Below are 17,973 nucleotides of genomic sequence, written 5' to 3'. Positions count from 1 at the left end.
GAACAGTGGAATGCTGCACTGCGTGACACTTTAGGATGGGGTCGTCACGCCCGGTCTGGTCAGTATATAAGGCTGACCCCGGTCAGAGTTGATCTTTTGGAGTTCGATTTTGTGCATGTGGTAAAGATGCATGAAATCAGTCTCTCTGGGGTTGGCAGTTGCCCCTTGTACTTCTTGTTATCGCAAGTACAAGAAGTTGATGGGAGAAACGCTCCCGTCAACCTTTCTTAGTGAAGACAGTCAAGTAAGTTGATTTCCAATACATCAGTTCTAGCTATGCACTTGCAGGAGCTAGAATTGTGTATCTGAAATAGACTTATTTTCTTAGTACAGACCAAGCCTCAGGTGCCTGATCTGGCAATGCCTGCTTACTTCAACATACAGGAGTGACCCCCATTAAAATTACAGGGACCATTCAAATGTGTAAAGAAAGCACATTTGTAAGCAATTTTGGGGTGAGGCCCTTTAGAAAACTACTTTTTCCAGGTTTTGGAAAGTAAAGGAGATTCTTCAAGTAGGCTTCAGTTGCAACCAGTTATCTCCCTAGTTATGAAATGAAGGTAATTCTTTCATTTGTTAGCAGATTTGCCAAATAGGGTTACCATATGAGAAAGAGGACACCCTTGAGAGTGAGTGTATATGTATCAGTATCTACCAACTCACAGTTGTATTAATGTGTTTTATATAGTACATTAATACAACGTGAGTTGGTAAATGCTGATACAGATACACTCCCTCTCAGGGGTTTCCTCTTTTTTGGAAGGTCAAACATGGTAACCCTATATTTGCTTGAGCTTTTGTGGGACAGACCCACTTCTTCAGACCACAGCCAGACCAGAACAGACTCAATATTTAAGACACAGAGAACCAAAAACAGTAAGCAAGGAGGACAAATCGGAAAAAGATAATCAAGGTGAGCAAATCAGAGAGTGGAGGGGTGGCTTCTTCCCCCCCACCCCTCCACTCTCTGATTTGCTCACCTTGATTATCTTTTTCTGATTTGTCCTCCTTACTTACTGTTTTTGGTTCTCTGTGTCTTAAATATTGAGTCTGTTCTGGTCTGGCTGTGGTCTGAAGAAGTGGGTCTGTCCCACAAAAGCTCACCTAATAAACTATTTTGCTAGTCTTTAAAGTGCTACTTGACTGCTTTTTGTTTTGATAGTGTATAGACTAGCACGGCTTACTGTCTGTTACTATATTTGCTTGGTTCTGTTGGCTTACATTTTCAAACCAATAAGATGCCTGTATCCAATGCTTACGAGGCACTACACATGAGGGGTTTTGGGCCACATGTCCAGCAAAGAACTCAGTTTTGTTTGCATTGCTGTCTTGAGGCAGACAGGCTGAGTGCTGCTGGTACTGCCATATGTCCTATATTATCCTTTTCAGTTTCATATCTGTTTTTGGCAGATAGTGGGCGTGCTATAGAAAAAAGTGTCAAATCCTTCCTCTTTTAGTGATATTGATAGCTTCTGCTCTCTCCTCTACAGCTATACAACTCATCCATAGCCCGGTCAGCAGTCAAGGGCTACTTCTTTAAGTTGGCTGAATTGTGCTTTCAATGAGACAACTTGTTTCCAACAATTGCATTCCTGTGTTATTTCCAGGGTATAAAACGGATATCCTAGGAGACGCTGGCACTGTAGCATATGTTGAAAACAAGAAAGTGAACAGCAATAAAACTACGTTTAACGCATCTCCCTGCAACATAAGCTTTGTGAGACAGGATGCATTCAACTGGAAATAATTTTCACTGAGTTAGCAGGCTGCCTCCTAGACAGAAGTACACATCTGCTTCAATACAGTTCATTACACGTTAGCAGGATCATTGCACCTGTCAGCGTTCTACTAACTCTAGTAAAGTGTTCTGCAGCATCCCAGCTTGTTCAGTATCACTGGGAAAATGTGCAAGGTAGGCCCAGTAGGAAAATTTCTTGTTGACACAATTTTCCCAAGGAAAAGTTGGATTGTTGACTAAATGAAAGATTTTGTGGGAAGTGCAGGCTTTCCTTTAAAAAAAAAACTTTAGAAAACTGAAACTCAGACATTTTTGGCAGAAAATTTAAAAATGCATGGGGTTGGTCCAAAATAGCTCTGTTAATGACAGTTGACGAATTAAATGGCATGGGGTTTGGTTGGTGAAAACTGAAAAATTATAAAATGGCTTTTTTGTTTTATTTTTCAGGGGAGTGAGGAGGTGACAGTTTTAACAAAAAGTCTAAATTTTCCCTACAAACTTATTTGACAAACACACAAAAGCTTTGTTTTTGTCAGAACTTCCCATGGAGAAAAAGAACACTTTGTGATCAGCACTAACACAAACAAAATACACATACACACAAAGGCTTTCATTTTACCAAGTCTTTGTTTTATTTATCTCGCCCCCATGTTGAGATCGCATGTAAAATTAGATATTCAAAAGAAGAGAAAAATCATCCTGGTAGCCTGTACCATTAATTCACTAAAGAAAGAGGATGGACCTGAGCTGTGAAGCCTGGAGCTTATGGAAGAAATGGTGGGTTTTTAGCTTTGGGGGGGCGTTTTTTTGCTGCTTCTCAGTCCAAATGTCTCTTGCTTTAACACAGAGTTTAAAAAAGAATTAGCCTATTAGGATCCCCACCAGGAAAAAAGGAAAGCTTACAAAAACATGACACAAACATTATGCAGATTATAAAAATATGAATATGGACTTGAAAAAAGGACCCAATAAAGGATAAAGGATAGGGTCATAATGCAAAAGGATCTGGATAAACTGGAGAAATGGGCTGAGGTAAACAGGATGAAGTTTAATAAGGACAAATGCAAAGTGCTCCACTTAGGAACAATCAGTATCACACATACAGAATGGGAAAGGACTGCCTAGGAATGAGTACAGCAGAAAGGGATCTAGGGGTTATAGTGGACCACAAGCTAAATATGGTCAACAGTGTGATGCTGTTGCAAAAAAAGCAAACATGATTCTAGGATGCATTAACAGGTGTGTCATGAACAAGACACAAGACGTCATTCTCCCGCTCTACTCTGCGCTGGTTAGGCCTCAGCTGGAGTATTGTGTCCAGTTCTGGGCACCGCAGTTCAGGAAGGATGTGGAGAAATTGGAGAGGGTCCAGAGGAGAGCAACAAGAATGATCAAAGGTCTAGAGAACATGACCAATGAAGAAAGGCTGAAAGAATTGGGCTTGTTTAGTTTGGAAAAGAGAAGATTGAGGGGGGGGACATGATAGCAGTTTTCAGGTATCTAAAAGGGTGTTATTAGGCAGAGGGAGGGAACTTGTTCTTCCTTGCCTCTGAGGATAGAACAAGAGGCAATGGACTTAAATTGCAGCAGGGGAGGTTCAGGTTGGACATTAGGAAAAAGTTCCTAACTGTCAGGGTGATCAAACACTGGAACGAATTGCCAAGGGAGGTGGGAGAATCTCCATCACTGGAGATATTTGAGAAGAGGTTAGATAGATGGCTTTCAGGGATGGTCTAGAAAGTGCTTGGTCCTGCCATGAGGGCAGGGGGCTGGACTCGATGGCCTCTCGAGGTCTCTTCCAGTCCTACTCTTCTATGATTCTATGATTCTGTGAAATAAGTTATTTTCATATGTCTATATCCAAGGCTGGATTTAGGGGCAGGCTTCAAAGGGCAACTCCCTGGGATGCAGAGGTATCAGAGGACACCAATCTCAGGATATTGGTTGTGTTGTTAGCAACAAAAGGGTTAAAAGTAACATGTTCAGGTATTCCACATGTAGACTCATTTTTTTTAGTAATCACTTAGAATATTCCGGGCCTTCGCAGAATCTCAGAGAACCTTCCAGACTTCCTGAGAACTACATTTTCTTCAAATTTCCTAAAATGTCAGTCATGCCCTCCTAGCTATAATGGGCTGGGTGCCACCAGTCTGTCAGTGAGAAATAAGAATGGGATGAAATTGAGAGCCAGGCTGCGCTATTATGAACTTCTTTTTATTGTACCATTGTCAAAGTGTACTTGTGTTTTTAAGACATGAAGAGTGTAAGAAGGGTAGGGGTTAATAAATGGCATATGTAAGGGGACACCAGAGCTATCTATCAAGCCCCTATTGGTGCGACAATATAAAAGGTAAACTTTTATTTCTTTTGTTGTGCTTAACACCTGCAGGTTTTTACATGACCTCAGTAAGCAACTGGCAGACAGGAAAACACTCTTGGGCTACATCTACACTAGCCCCAAACTTCGAAATGGCCATGCAAATGGCCATTTCGAAGTTTACTAATGAAGCGCTGAAATGCATATACAGCGCTTCATTAGCATGCAGGCGGCTGCAGCACTTCGAAATTGATGCGCCTCGCCGCCACGCGGCTTGTCCCAACAGGGCTCCTTTTTGAAAGGACCCCGCCTACTTCGAAGTCCCCTTATTGCCATCAGGTCATGGGAATAAGGGGACTTCGAAGTAGCTGGGGTCCTTTCAAAAAGGAGCCCCATCGGGACGAGCCCTATGCCATTTCGAAGTTTGGGGCTAGTGTAGACACGGCCTTGAACAATTACACATCTCTCCATTGGATGCTGACGTGAGAAATGTGGGGACACCAATGACAGATGTGGACAACATCCGCCACATTTGGCCACGCAGGGAAGATTCTCCAATCCAAATTCTCCAGTTCATTCATGAAGCAGAGCTGAAGGGCTGTTTTCCCAATGTGTGGATGGCTTGGAGGATTCTGCTCACGGAACCAGTCACAGTCATAAGTAGTGAATGTGTTTCAAAGCTCAAACTCGTTGAATATATGAGACTGATAGCGTTTGCAAGTTTATTTCTTGAAAATACCATTGGCCAATATTTGGGTTTCTCTGAGGCTGAGCTTCAGCTTGCAAGTCAAGAAAAGTGATTTATTGAGCTAAAGGCCTAGTGTTAACATTCTGTTACCTACAGTAACTCTGTTTAATACTGGACCATCCAATCATGATTCACTGTTCAATTTCTTGACATTAGTACATTTCAGTTATTCTTTAAATATAAAAAAGTCTATAAGCTTAGAGGAAATTAATTTTATTTGCTTATACATAGCATGAGTAAATACAGATTTACAGACTCTAGAGTGCAAATTTATCATCTGACAAAGAGAAATTATTCACACAAATCATGCATCACAGTTGTGAAACGGGCTACAAATGCAATAAAAATAAGGTCTTCAAACGTCAAAAAAATAGGAGGTGCCTGGGTACCATTTGGTCTAGGGCCAGCCTTGGCTGTGTTCTAGATCTTAGTACATTGTGGAGAGCTAAAATTAAGGCTAAGATTTTGTCAGGGATATGTTTAGTAAAATAAATAAAATGAATGTGTCAGCTATTAAAATATCCCCACACTACCTGCGCAGTGGCAGGTACATAGCAGCTGAGAGCTGAGAGGCCTCCACCAGCTGCAGCAGCTAAAGCTAGGGATTTCACTGCTGCCTGCAATTCTGGGTCTCCTGCCACCTGCAGAGGCTCGGAGCTGTGGATGCTCCATCATCAGTGGCAGCCAGGAGCTCAGGGTGACCCACCACCTACAGGACTGGGGTCTCCACGGCCCACCATGGACACTGAGCCTGGACTGTGGTTGGTCCTATACAGACTGGTGGCCGTGCTAACTGGTGCAGGAAACCATCCTGAATTTTGAACTCTTCCAGAGGGAGACATAATTGAACAAAAGATTTCCCCTCCCTCCGTGCCCTGTGCCCCCAGGGCAATTCTATGTAAGGGATGCGAAGCAATCAACATAGTCTTTAGCTGGCTTCACAGACTGCCACCCCCTCCCCATCACAAGAGGACACATGAAGAGATCTGGAAACAAAGAACTCCAACAAGTTGTGGGGAGAGAAGCAGCTGAGCCCAGGTCAGAAAAAAGATTAGGTGTGGTCCGAAGGACTTTTCTGGAAAAAAGGACTGGGGTGATGTGTAACATGTGAAATCATAATGTGCAACATGTTCTTGTAGTGTATTAGGCTTAGCTGGTATGGTTTGTTTATTTTACTTTAGTAATTATTCTGATCTGTTTATTACCACTTGCAGCCACTTATATCCTCCTTTTTATACTTAATGGCTATGTTTACACTAGCCAAAAACTTCGAAATGGCCATGCAAATGGCCATTTCGAAGTTTACTAATGAAGCGCTGAAATACATATTCAGCGCTTCGTTAGCATGTGGGCAGCCGCGGCACTTCGAAATTGACGCAGCTCGCCGCCGTGCGGCTCGTCCAGATGGGGCTCCTTTTTGAAAGGACCCCGCCTACTTCAAAGTCCCCTTATTCCCATCCGCTCATGGGAATAAGGGGACTTCGAAGTAGGGGGGGGGTCCTTTCGAAAAGGAGCCTTGTCTAGACGAGCCATGCAGCTGCTAGCCGCGTCAATTTCGAAGTGCCCCAGCCACCTGCATGTTAATGAGGCGCTGAATATGTATTTCAGTGCTTCATTAGTAAACTTCAAAATGGCCATTGGCATGGCCATTTCTAAGTTTTTGGTTAGTGTAGACGTAGCCTTCATGTCCTCTCCACAGACTTTGGGAAGGAGGTCTGTCTCTTCCTCTTTCCCTATGCCGGTGCAATGACCCTGCTGCAAGAGCCGGACACTCACCCTGCCCCTTTGTCTCTAATCTTTCTCCTACTCTGGCTCCCCACCAATGGGCTACTGCTCTGGTCCGTCTTCTATTTATTTCCCTTTCTCTTGGCACTGGGAGAGGCCCAACCAAAACAATCCACTGAGGCCAACAACCACCTTATTCTGAGGTGCTTCTGTCTCATTTTTATAGTTCTGCTGCCAGCAAAGAGAAGACACAGGAGAAGCAACACACTATTTCCCTGGGCCCCAGGGACTCACTCCCAAACATAGGAGTGACTCTCTTCCAGCAGGATTCCTGGAAGAATCTCCAAATCTCAACTCAGACAACTCAGCCGCCCAGCTGCTCAGTCAGAAGCCTGATTTCTGAGCTGAACCTGGAGGTCCCCAAATTTCTAGTGTTGGGATTTTATGGCCCACTCCTGTGCATTACTGAGAGGGCTTGGAGCCACAGCACATTCTTTTAGCTGCTTCCTTTCAGTTTTGGGGGTTGAATAGCAACTGTTGCTTTTAGGCTACACATGCACCTCTTCCAATTACCTCTTCTGTGCTGTCTTATTTGGCACAGTGGGCAGCTGCCTCCGTGCACTGTCACCCAACCTATACTCTCTTCCATGCTTAATAATGCAGAGAGGCTTCTCTGCACCTGGTGCATTTTATCCACTGTGAAGAGGAAAAGGTGGCTAAGTAGATGCAGCACTTTATTTCAGCACTCAGCGACTTTTATCACATTGGCCGTGTCTACATGAGCCCCAAACTTCGAAATGGCCATGCAAATGGCCGTTTCAAAGTTTACTAATGAAGCGCTGAAATGCATATTCAGTGCTTCATTCGCATGTGGGCAGCCGCAGTGCTTTGAAATTGACGCGCCTCACCGCCGCACGGCTCGTCCCTACAGGGCTCCTTTTCAAAATGACCCCCACTACTTCGAAGTCCCCTTATTCCCATCAGCTCATGGGAATAAGGGGACTTTGAAGTAGCTGGGGTCCTTTCGTAAAGGAGCCCCATCAGGACGAGCCACGCAGCAGCGAGGCGCGTCAATTTCGAAGTTCTGCAGCCGCCCACATGCTAATGAAGCGCTGAATAGGCATTTCAGCGCTTCATTAGTAAACTTCGAAATGGCCATTTGCGTGGCCATTTTGAAGTCTGGGGCTCGTGTAGACATAGCCATTGTGGCACACTTCAGCACGCATCGGCACACCCAATAGATATAACCCAACCCCCTCCCCCAGAACCAGGCACCCTGTCTAACCCAATCCCCCACCCCTCATCCAGAGCCAGGCACCCCGGCTCCACACTACAACTCAACCCCCCACCCAGCTACTGGAAACACTTTCCACATTAGAAAGTTGAATAAAGCTCACATTGAAGCAAATCCCCCAATCCCCCACCCCCTTCCCCAGAACCAGCCCCCCCAGCCCCCACCATTCTAACTCAATGTCAGCAACTCACCAGAGATGCCACCCCAGAGCTGCGTCACCATTGCCACTGTTGCCACATGCTTCTCTCACCAGTTGGTGAGGTCCATAAGCAGAGCGGTGGATGGCACTCCTTGCACACTACACTGAGGAGGAGCCACATTTCACGGCTGAAAGACCCACAGGCGGCTTGAGAGCTGTGGGTTGGCCACCCCTGATTTATTCAATTAGTTAATTTTTTCCCCTCAAAATTTGACAGCACGCTGAGCTCCACTTTGCGGCACACCAGTGTGCCACGGCACACTGGCAGGGGCATATGGCTTTATTTGCACCAACTTCAGCTGCATTCATCCATACGATAAGTTTAGCCACCTAAAAATTGCTTCTTGTGAAAAGTTATCCGTAAGGCGAAGTCACTTTGGAATTTGCCATAGTTGTCACCTTGCTCAGAAGAAGCCAGCTGTGTGCCATGGACTGAAGAGGTGTATTCATGGGTGATAATGTCTAACCGCAAAATAAACTGTGTTTATTATCACATCTGTAATTAATCCAGAGAACATGTGTTAGCCATTTGTAGAACCAGGAGTGTGGTGAACATCTAAAGCCGTATGGCTGTCTTCCAAAAACCCTCAGGGGAGAGGGAGAAGAACACTGACTCCTTCAACTCCCTGCCATCAAGGTTAGGTGAATCTAACAAAATGGTATGCAATCCTAGAGCTACCAGGGTTAAATCCAGCTCTGTGCTGAGGGCCAACAAGAGTCCAAAGCACCACTCAAAAGATCCCTTAAGCTCTCAGGTAAGAGTTCATGTGGCACATCCCAGAGATTTTGCGGACTGAGAGAACTGTGGGATAGTGTCTTTCTCCCTTCTCAAATGTGGGCTGTTCTGCAGTGCTCAGAATAATACAGATAGCCATGTCTCAGTGACAGCAGCCTGCCCCAGCGTTCACAGGCCGCAGTACTGCTCAGAACCTCCACAGCGGTGCGTGATGTGGGTCTCACCCCTACCCCATCCTTATTTCCCAGGTATCTCTTAGCAAGCAGCCTTATAGCTCTCTGCACCAGAGTCTGCACAAGCTAAATCCTCCCTTTGCTGAACCCGGAGCTGGCAGAGTGCCTTTAACCACATTGAGCCGCTAACCCTGTATAAAGAGACTGGAACACGGTGAAGGATCTCACCCCTTCAGTTTTAAATAGCAGACAGGGACCTGTGCCTCAGCCCCATTGCTTTCTACTACACGAATCCTATCCCACAGCTCTGGATTTATCACACTTTGACTCGTAATAGATCGCTTCCACATTTTACAATACAATAAGATAAATAAATGCTACAATTATCCCAGAAGCACACTTAAAATTGACTGGAACCTGGAATACAGCAATACTGTGCTGTTGCACATTTTAATGGCAGTGCACGTAAGCAGATGCTTAACTTTAAGTATGTGATTAGTCCTATTGATTATCCCTGTGTTGAATGTTCACTAGCCGTGGAAGCACTCTGCACAGTTGGGATCTTGTGTCTTAATAAAGTTATGGGGCACCAATCAGCCAGCAGAGACTTCTCCCAGCCCAGGGCAATTAATTATTAGCACAACTATGCCCACTCCAGACCCTGCGCCTGTTGCCTCCACTTCCTGGTACCAGCAGTGTGGCAGGGACAGGCAGCGAGCGGGGAGTGGGCATGACAGAGCTCCATTCCACTATGCTTGTATTGGGCCCAATGGGGAAAACCAGAGCTGCCTGGCAGCGACTGTAGCTATTATTGGGCCAGACCCAACCCGGACAAACTCCTCTAGTCTCCTGCACCAAGTAGAGTTCAGGCTCAGCCAGGAGACACTCAAGCCCATAGAGAATAGCTTTAACCTTATAGAGATGCCAGCCCTGGTGTCAGATAACCTCCCTTTCTGTACTTTCCTCCCTCCCGTCCTACCCATCAACTGGTAGATTACACCGAGATATGCCCTCTTGCCAGGGTGCAGCTTACACTGGCATTTACCTTATCTGTGGGAGCCAGAGTCCGCCACTTTATGTTTGAGAAGGAGACTACACGATCAATAGGAAATGAGTCCCTCTGTCCCCCTCTAGTAGTTGACCCGTATATGAGTTTTGTGAAACTACTATTGGCTTTGAGCTGGGAGTTTTGGCGCCAGCTGTTGAGGCTCATGGTTTTTGATCCAGAGGATTCAATACTGACTGCCACCAACCTAGCCCATGATACTGTTACAGGATTATTTGTGATGCAAGGTGCTGCTCAGTGTGGGTAAGGGTGGCAGAATCTAGCCATAAATGTGGTGCTCAGATGCTTTAAAATGTAGTTCTCTTTATATGTGTCCATGTGATATGGAATCTTCTTAACAGCTGATAGTAATAATTCCCCATGTGCATTCAATCTCTTATTTATGTTACTGACTCAAATATTTGTTTCCTTTTACTGTTTTGTCTTGACAGCCCCAAAGTGAAAATATAGGTCTGGGACGGTGAGCAGGGTTCTTGTCTTTCACAGGTAGCGTAGACAGACCTGCTTGCTAAATTTCAGTGAAAGGGTGAATCAGCTCCAGACAGTGTAGCTGTAGAGGTGTCACTGAGGGCATCCTTTTGTCTTCAGACTTTTATTACTAGCAATAACATGAGAGAAGGGAAGGACACAGGTCACTTTCACATCTGACAGGAGCTTCTAAGGCTGGCAGTCAGAAAAAGCCACCTTATCCTTGTGAAGTGGGAGTATCTGATACAGCAGTCCCTGGGACACAATGGCGCACAGCTATTTTTAGAGCCACTTTTCAGTGGAGAGCTACACTTGAAAAATATCTATTTCTTTGAGCTTGTTAATGACAATCTCCATCTAACCCAGCAGCCTCTGGCTGCAAGGGGTCAGATTTCCTGTTATAATTTACACCTGTGTAATTCTGGTCATTCCCCGGAGGTCCATGGAGCAATGGGAGAGCTACAATGGTGTCACTGAGTGCACAGCTTGGCCCCAGGGAAGCGCCTAGGGAAATACAGATCACTAAAACACACCCTGACCTCATTCTCCTGCAGCAATGCCCATGCTCTGCTCTCCCAGGCACAGAGAATGCCGCTGCGGGCTCTGCTGTCCAGAGCGGCTGTCAATCACACAGCACAGGCCAGATTCCCCGTGAAAGAGTATCAACGGCTGTTCTAAACCTCACGCGTTGGTTGAACCAGAAAAGGTCTCTGAAGCAGCGGGGGGGCTAGAAATTCACCTCCCAGAGGAGATGATATTGTGCTTTACCCTGAAGAGTACCAGGGTCCGTTCTTTCCTCCCTCCTTATTTTAACGTTGTGAGGGCAAGCTAGAGAGAGAGATGCATTTACTCTTCCAAAGCTGCGTCTACACGTGCACGCTACTTCGAAGTAGCGGCACTAACTTCGAAATAGCGCCCGTCACGTCTACACGTGTCGGGCGCTATTTCGAAGTTGAAATCGACGTTAGGCGGCGAGACGTCGAAGTCGCTAACCCCATGAGGGGATGGGAATAGCGCCCTACTTCGACGTTCAACATCGAAGTAGGGACGTGTAGACGATCCGCGTCCCGCAACATCGAAATAGCGGGGTCCTCCATGGCGGCCATCAGCTGGGGGGTTGAGAGATACTCTCTCTCCAGCCCTTGCGGGGCTCTGTGGTCACCGTGGGCAGCAGCCCTTAGCCCAGGGCTTCTGGCTGCTGCTGCTGCAGCTGGGGGTCCGTGCTGCATATACAGGGTCTGCAACTAGTTGTTGGCTCTGTGTATCTTGCACTGTTTAATGAAAGTGTGTCTGGGAGGGGCCCTTTAAGGGAGCGACTTGCTGTTGAGTCCGCCCCGTGACCCTGTCTGCAGCTGTGCCTGGCTCCCTTATTTCGATGTGTGCTACTTTGGCGTGTAGATGTTCCCTCGCTGTGCCTATTTCGATGTTGGGCTGAGCAACGTCGAAGTTGAACATCGACGTTGCCAGCCCTGGAGGACGTGTAGACGTTATTCATCGAAATAGCCTATTTCGATGTCGCAACATCGAAATAAGCTATTTCGAAGTTGGGTGCACGTGTAGACGTAGCCCAAGTGTCATATCACCTCCTCACCCATTTTCACCTCTCCACTTGATGAAGAAAGCAAATTTTGACCAAACCTGCTAGGTCAGACAGTGAGGTTGACAGCCACCAAGGACCCCAGGCCAAAGTGAGAGTGGGGCCCGGCTCGGTACCCCCAGAAGAGGCCAGGCCAGGGCAGAAGGGACGGGGCCTAGCGCAGTCAATCCTGAACACTGCCAAGTCCGTGCACTCTCCCCCTCCTGCACCCTCAGAGCCATGCAGAGCAGTGGAGCAGCGTTGTCATGGGACTTCAGTGGGGCCTGCAGCTCCAGCCACCACCACTGCCAAAGTAGAAGCTGCAGCGGCTGGAGCTCCAGACCCCTTTGAAATGCCGGGTGCCAAGGCAATTGTCCTCTTTGCCCTTCTTCTTGTTGGTGGGCTCGGGGCCAGATCCTGATCTTAGTTACATCAGTGTCACACCATCAGCAGGGCCAACAGCCTCACCTGACTTCTGGGCAAGGCAAGGAGGGTCCTGTTCCATGTCCCAGCAGTGCAGAGCCTCAGACAGAATGGACAGAGCCGGGGGCAGCCAGCACCACTCAGAACGTGGCACACCCCATCCCTCGCCCTCAGTGCTTCCCAGAACCCACCACGCAGCACTGTGGCAGCAATTTAAAGGGTCCTGGCTCTGGACTTTTGGCCACCATCAGCCACTGAGAGGAGCTTTTGCATTGCCAGGCCCTGGGGCAGCTGCCTCCTTTGCCCCCACTGTCTGGGCCTGCATTCCGTTGATTTCAAGGAGGTTACTCTGGACTAAAACCATGGGTAAAATATGCAGAGTGCCTATGTTTTGTTCTCCAAAGTGACTTGGGTGTGCAGGCCCAGATCTGCAGAAGTACATAGGTTTTACTCTACTGAGTGTAGCAAGGCCTCTCACCCAGACACCCTGACCCAAAGGGGATTTTCAGCTCTGAGGGAAGTGCTCAGATTTCCCAGGGGTTCCCATCTTCCAAAGTAAACTGAGAGGGGGGCCCCCTCAGGTAGCCAGGAGTGAAACGCAGAGGCAAGGAGTGGGCAGAGAAGATGGGGCAAGGTGTCTAAGTGACTGACTTGATGCCCTTGGCTGATGGAACAGAGATAGACATGTCCCTCATCTCAGGATCTTCAGCAATAAACCCTATCCAGCAGCCTGGCACCTAAGCCAGGTCAGGTAACCCATCCCAAGCAACTGTAACTATGTTTCTCTCCTCCTCACGAGCCGTACTTATCTTATGCTCCCCTCTACTCCCCTGACTGTCTTTTCTGCAGCCGACGTCCTTCACCCCACACTCCCAGTTTGCTCCTCCAGCTTGCCGCCCATCAGCCACTGACAGAAGACAGGATACTGGGCTAGATGGACCTTCAATCTGATCCAGTGGCCATTCTTTCAGTGGCCACAGCCAACCTTCCTGCTACAGGCTCTGACTGGTATCAGGCTTTAGGGGAAGTTCAGAGCACACCCAGGCTATGTCCGCATTACAGCAACCTGTCAACAGATGTCACTGGTGGAAGAGATCTTCCAGCTAAATTTCTGTCAACAGAGTGCATCCATACACAAAAGTGGATTGAAAAAGTGATCCACCCCGTTGACAGAGAGTGGCCAGACTGCCTGGCCCTCTCTTGATGGAACAGCTGACAGGAAGCACAGCAGACAGGGCTGGCTGGTAACCCAGAAGCCCTGTCTGTCGACAGAGGGCCACCCGGAGCATCCACGCAGCTTTTTTGTTGACAGATTCTGTCGAGAAAGGCATTCTGCCTTGAGGTGGTGAGGCAGAAGGCTGTCAACAAAAGTGCCAAGTTCTGTTGACAGTATGGTTTATTGAAAAAAACCCTCTAGTATAGACATAACCCCAGGGCCATCAAACAAACACTGTTTCCACAAACTCTGGAAAACGATGCCAGAAAGCTATCAGTTTTGTGGACATTAAAGTGCCAGATAACAAAGGAGATGGACCGTGCCCTGTGGCCACCAGGCTGTAGTCCGAACCCCTGCCACCAGCTGTGCAGCTTCACTCCTGCTTCCTGGTCATCGGACTTTACAGCCTTTCTGCCCCTTCCATCAAGCATTCCCCTGCTCCCCCCCGCCCAACCATCCGTGCTCCTTCACCGCCATCCTGGAGCGTGAGCACCACAAATGAGTTATTTGTGGTGCACTGGGAGGGTGAAGGAAGAGTTGCTGAGCCCACAGCCCAACCCATCAATGGTGCTGGACAACAAAAGTCCAAGCTATAGAGATCTCACCTGCATTGCCATTGACCATAAGACCAGGTGAGCTCCTGGTACCAACACTGGTCCTGCAGTGGTGTGTGAAGGGACACATTGCACCCACACTGATGCCCACTGGAAGTTAATTTGGCTTTTCCTTGGGTGTAGAGCTCTGTCCACATGCAAGAAGTTGCACAATCAGGGTTGTAGCTATCATGTTCGACATCCTGCGTGTCCCAAGAGCGTAAGAACCTGTTTCTCCTCTCAGGGGGAACACCACATGATTAACTCCACTGATGGCAATGGAGTTACACAGATTGAAATAGGTGTAAATGAGGGGAGATGCAGGCTCTGTTCTCTAACAGTTTCACTGCAGCTTAGCCCTCACCCATAGGCCCATCTATCTCATCTTTTAATATTAAAACAGGTCGAGCGTAACATCGGCAGCCATGACGCAAAGATCACTTTGTTCTCTGGGCATCGCCCTACAGTTCTGACAGGTTCTTCCGGTGATCTGAGACAGCAGCAATTTTATTCTCAGAGTTCTTGCTGCATGTTTCAGAGGAGAAACACACACAACGCTCCCTTGGGGAGAGCTCAGTTTTATTCTTGTTAGAGTGCTGATCGCTTCATTTCAAATCCAAGTATTTCTAGACTTAAAACATACACCTGCTCTTTGTTTCTAATAAAACTGTCACAAAGATCACTCTACATAGAATGTAAACCCATAAATACCTGAACTGGGCACTGCTCCTGAATGTAGCACCACAAACTGTCTTGCCACCATATATCTGTGAACCTCTGAAAGCCAAGTAAATGTGAAGTGGATACAAAAAGGCAACTTATTCCATTCCAGCCTATGAGTCAAGGCTATTTTTCAAGTAAGCAGAGCAAGTGCTGATAAACAGATTCCCTCTTACTGACAATAAAGTTGCTACAGACTGGATTTGACTGTTTTGCATTGTATAAAGGCTGTATAAGTCGGGGTGAGGGGTGGGGCATATTCAAGTTGTTCCTCCCATGGAATAGCAACAAATATAATTCTGTTATGCTGAATAAATTAACATGCCCTTCAGCATCTCCTGAATGCAAACCACGTGGGCAAGGTTGGAAAGAAGGCAGACAAATTCTCAAGCATTTTCTTCTCTCCATGTTTGCTTATTTTCATAAGATTGCAGAGTGACAGAAGGAAAAGGACATTAAAAATGCAACACACTGAATGGTCCCCAGCATTTTAGAAAATCAACATGAGCCAAATTCTGCTCTGCTACATTGGAGGAGGTCAATCCATCAATTTCAATGGACTTTTATTGTTGTAGCTGAGAAACAACACAATCAGGGTTTTAGCTCAGTTAGTCTGGGATGAATGGTGTGTTCAGCTATTTTGGCCTGTAGGAGAATTTTCCTTTTTTGCAAATTAGAGGTTGCTCCTGCAAAAGAAACTGGTTTTGAGCTTGGTCAAAACCTCTGACAAACAGTGAGCTGGATCAGACCATCCCAGGGAAACTGCTCCCACAAAGAAGAGGAAAATGTCCCCCCTTTTCTAACAAACTGTTCTAACATTGCAGCAGGAGTGGTGGGGAATGGGTAGGGGTGCAGGAGGGGGGTTACTCCTGCCTGTGCTGTGGTGAAGATTCTCATGTGAAGAATTTCCTCTGCATCCACATGTGGGTAGTACGGTATGGCCCTGTGAAAAGCATTCTGTGCTGGCAGCTTTCTGTATAATTTGCCTGTCAGATTTTCACTGTTCCCACACTCCTCTCTTTTGTTCACATCCATCAGGACAGGGTGGAGTTAAATCTCTTGTACATACTACAGGGGTAGGGCAATGGCCTAGGACTTGGAAAGCCTGCATGCCAGTCCCTGCTCAGCCAGAGGCTATGTGTGATGTTAGACAAGCCACTTGGTTTCTGTCGCTCAGTTCTCCCAGTCTGTCAAATGCAGGTGATACAGGGGCTGGCTGAAAAACAACGTACCTGTTTTGTGAAAATCTTTGTGGTGCTCAGATTTATTCTTGTTCCTGCATGGAGCAAAAATGAGACCATCAGAAATATTTGTGAGAGTGAGTAACCTATCCTGGACTAACCAATAGTCTTGTACAGGTTGAATATCTGTAATCCGGTACCCTTGGAACCTGACCAGTGCTGAATGAGAGAATTTGCCAGAGCACGGGAGGTCAATATTGTCTAGCAGCATTAACAACTCTTCCACTGCTTCTTGGCAGTCACTCGATAACAAATAGGATGTCTTCATGTCATCCTCCTATCCTTGAGTGTGTTGATGGGTGTTCAGCCTGATTCTGGAGCCACAGGTCTTATCACAGAAGTGGCAGATTTTGGTTGCTGTTGGAGAGGCGTGGGGCAGTTTTTGATGCTCTTTTCTTCTTCTCCACCTCTCCTTGTCTGCATGGCGGCAGGCCCTCTCATATTGCGCCATCCCCCATCACAGATTACCGTTCTCCTCTGGAGACGGTGTTGGGCAAGGTTATCCCAAGTGTCACAGATGCTGCATTTTTTCGTGCGTGCCTTCAACATGTCCTTATATCTCTTCCGCTAGCCCCCAATGCTCCTCTGTCCTTCCTCCAACTCAGAAAACAGAATCTATTTTGGGAGACACTGATCAGCCATCCAAACTACATGACCAGTCCAAGAAAGTTGTTGGTGAAGTATAATGGCTTCAATGCTGGTCATGTTTGACTCTTCCAGGACTCAAGTGCTTGTGCGTCTATCATCCCAAGAGATATTTAGGATTGTCCTGAGGCAGCATGGATGACATTGTTCAAGTTCCTTCAAATGACACTTGTAAAGGGAGGTTGTAGAATCTCCATCACTGGAGATATTTAAGAACAGGTTAGATAGATGTCTATCAGGGATGGTTTAGACAGTACTTGGTCCTGCTGGGAGGGAAAGGGGCTGGACTCGATGGCCTCTTGAGGTACCTTCCAGTCCTAGTATTCTATGATTCTATGTTATCCAGGTTTCACATGCATGTAGTAGTGTTGGAACAACGATTGCATGGTATACAAGGAGCTTTGTCTTAGGACAGATGCCCTGGTTCTTGAAGACTCTTTGTCTAAGGTGGGTAAAAGCAGAGCTTGCACAGCTCAGACAATGCTGGATTTCTGCATCAATGTCAACATCAGTGGAAAGACGACTTCCAAGATATGGGAAGTGCTCCACATTATACAGCAGTTCTCCATTGACTTCAATAAAAAGTACATGAGATTGCCCCATCAGTAAGGGTTGCTGGAGCACCTTGGTCTTTTTCATGTTTAGTGTGAGGCCGAGATTCTCATATACTTCAGTGAAGGCACTTATGGTGGTCTGAAGGGCTGCGGAAGAAAGTGCAGCAACCACGTTGTCATCTGTGTACTGGAGTTCCATGGTCGAGGTCGTGGAGGTGTTGCCTTTAACCTTCAGTCTCCCAAGACTGAAAAGCTTCCCATTCATTCTATAGTCAATCTTCACTCCATCTGGAAGCTTGCCATTAATGAGGTGAAGGGTCATGGGGGTGAAGATGCAGAACAGCACTGCGGCAATGATGCAGCCTAGTTTGACTCTCATTTTGCCCTCAAAGTGGTTGCTTGGGATCTGTTGTTGTTCAATACAGTGGCAGTCATATTGTCATGAAGCAGCTTCAAGATGCTAACGAATTTTTTGGGACAGCTGATTTTTGAAAGGATGGTCCACAGGGTGCTATGATTGACCAAGCTGAATGCTTTGGTC

Source organism: Carettochelys insculpta, chromosome 6 (genome assembly GCF_033958435.1).
Source record: "Carettochelys insculpta isolate YL-2023 chromosome 6, ASM3395843v1, whole genome shotgun sequence".
NCBI classification, from domain to species: domain Eukaryota; kingdom Metazoa; phylum Chordata; order Testudines; family Carettochelyidae; genus Carettochelys; species Carettochelys insculpta.
This window is presented reverse-complemented; position numbering follows the sequence as displayed.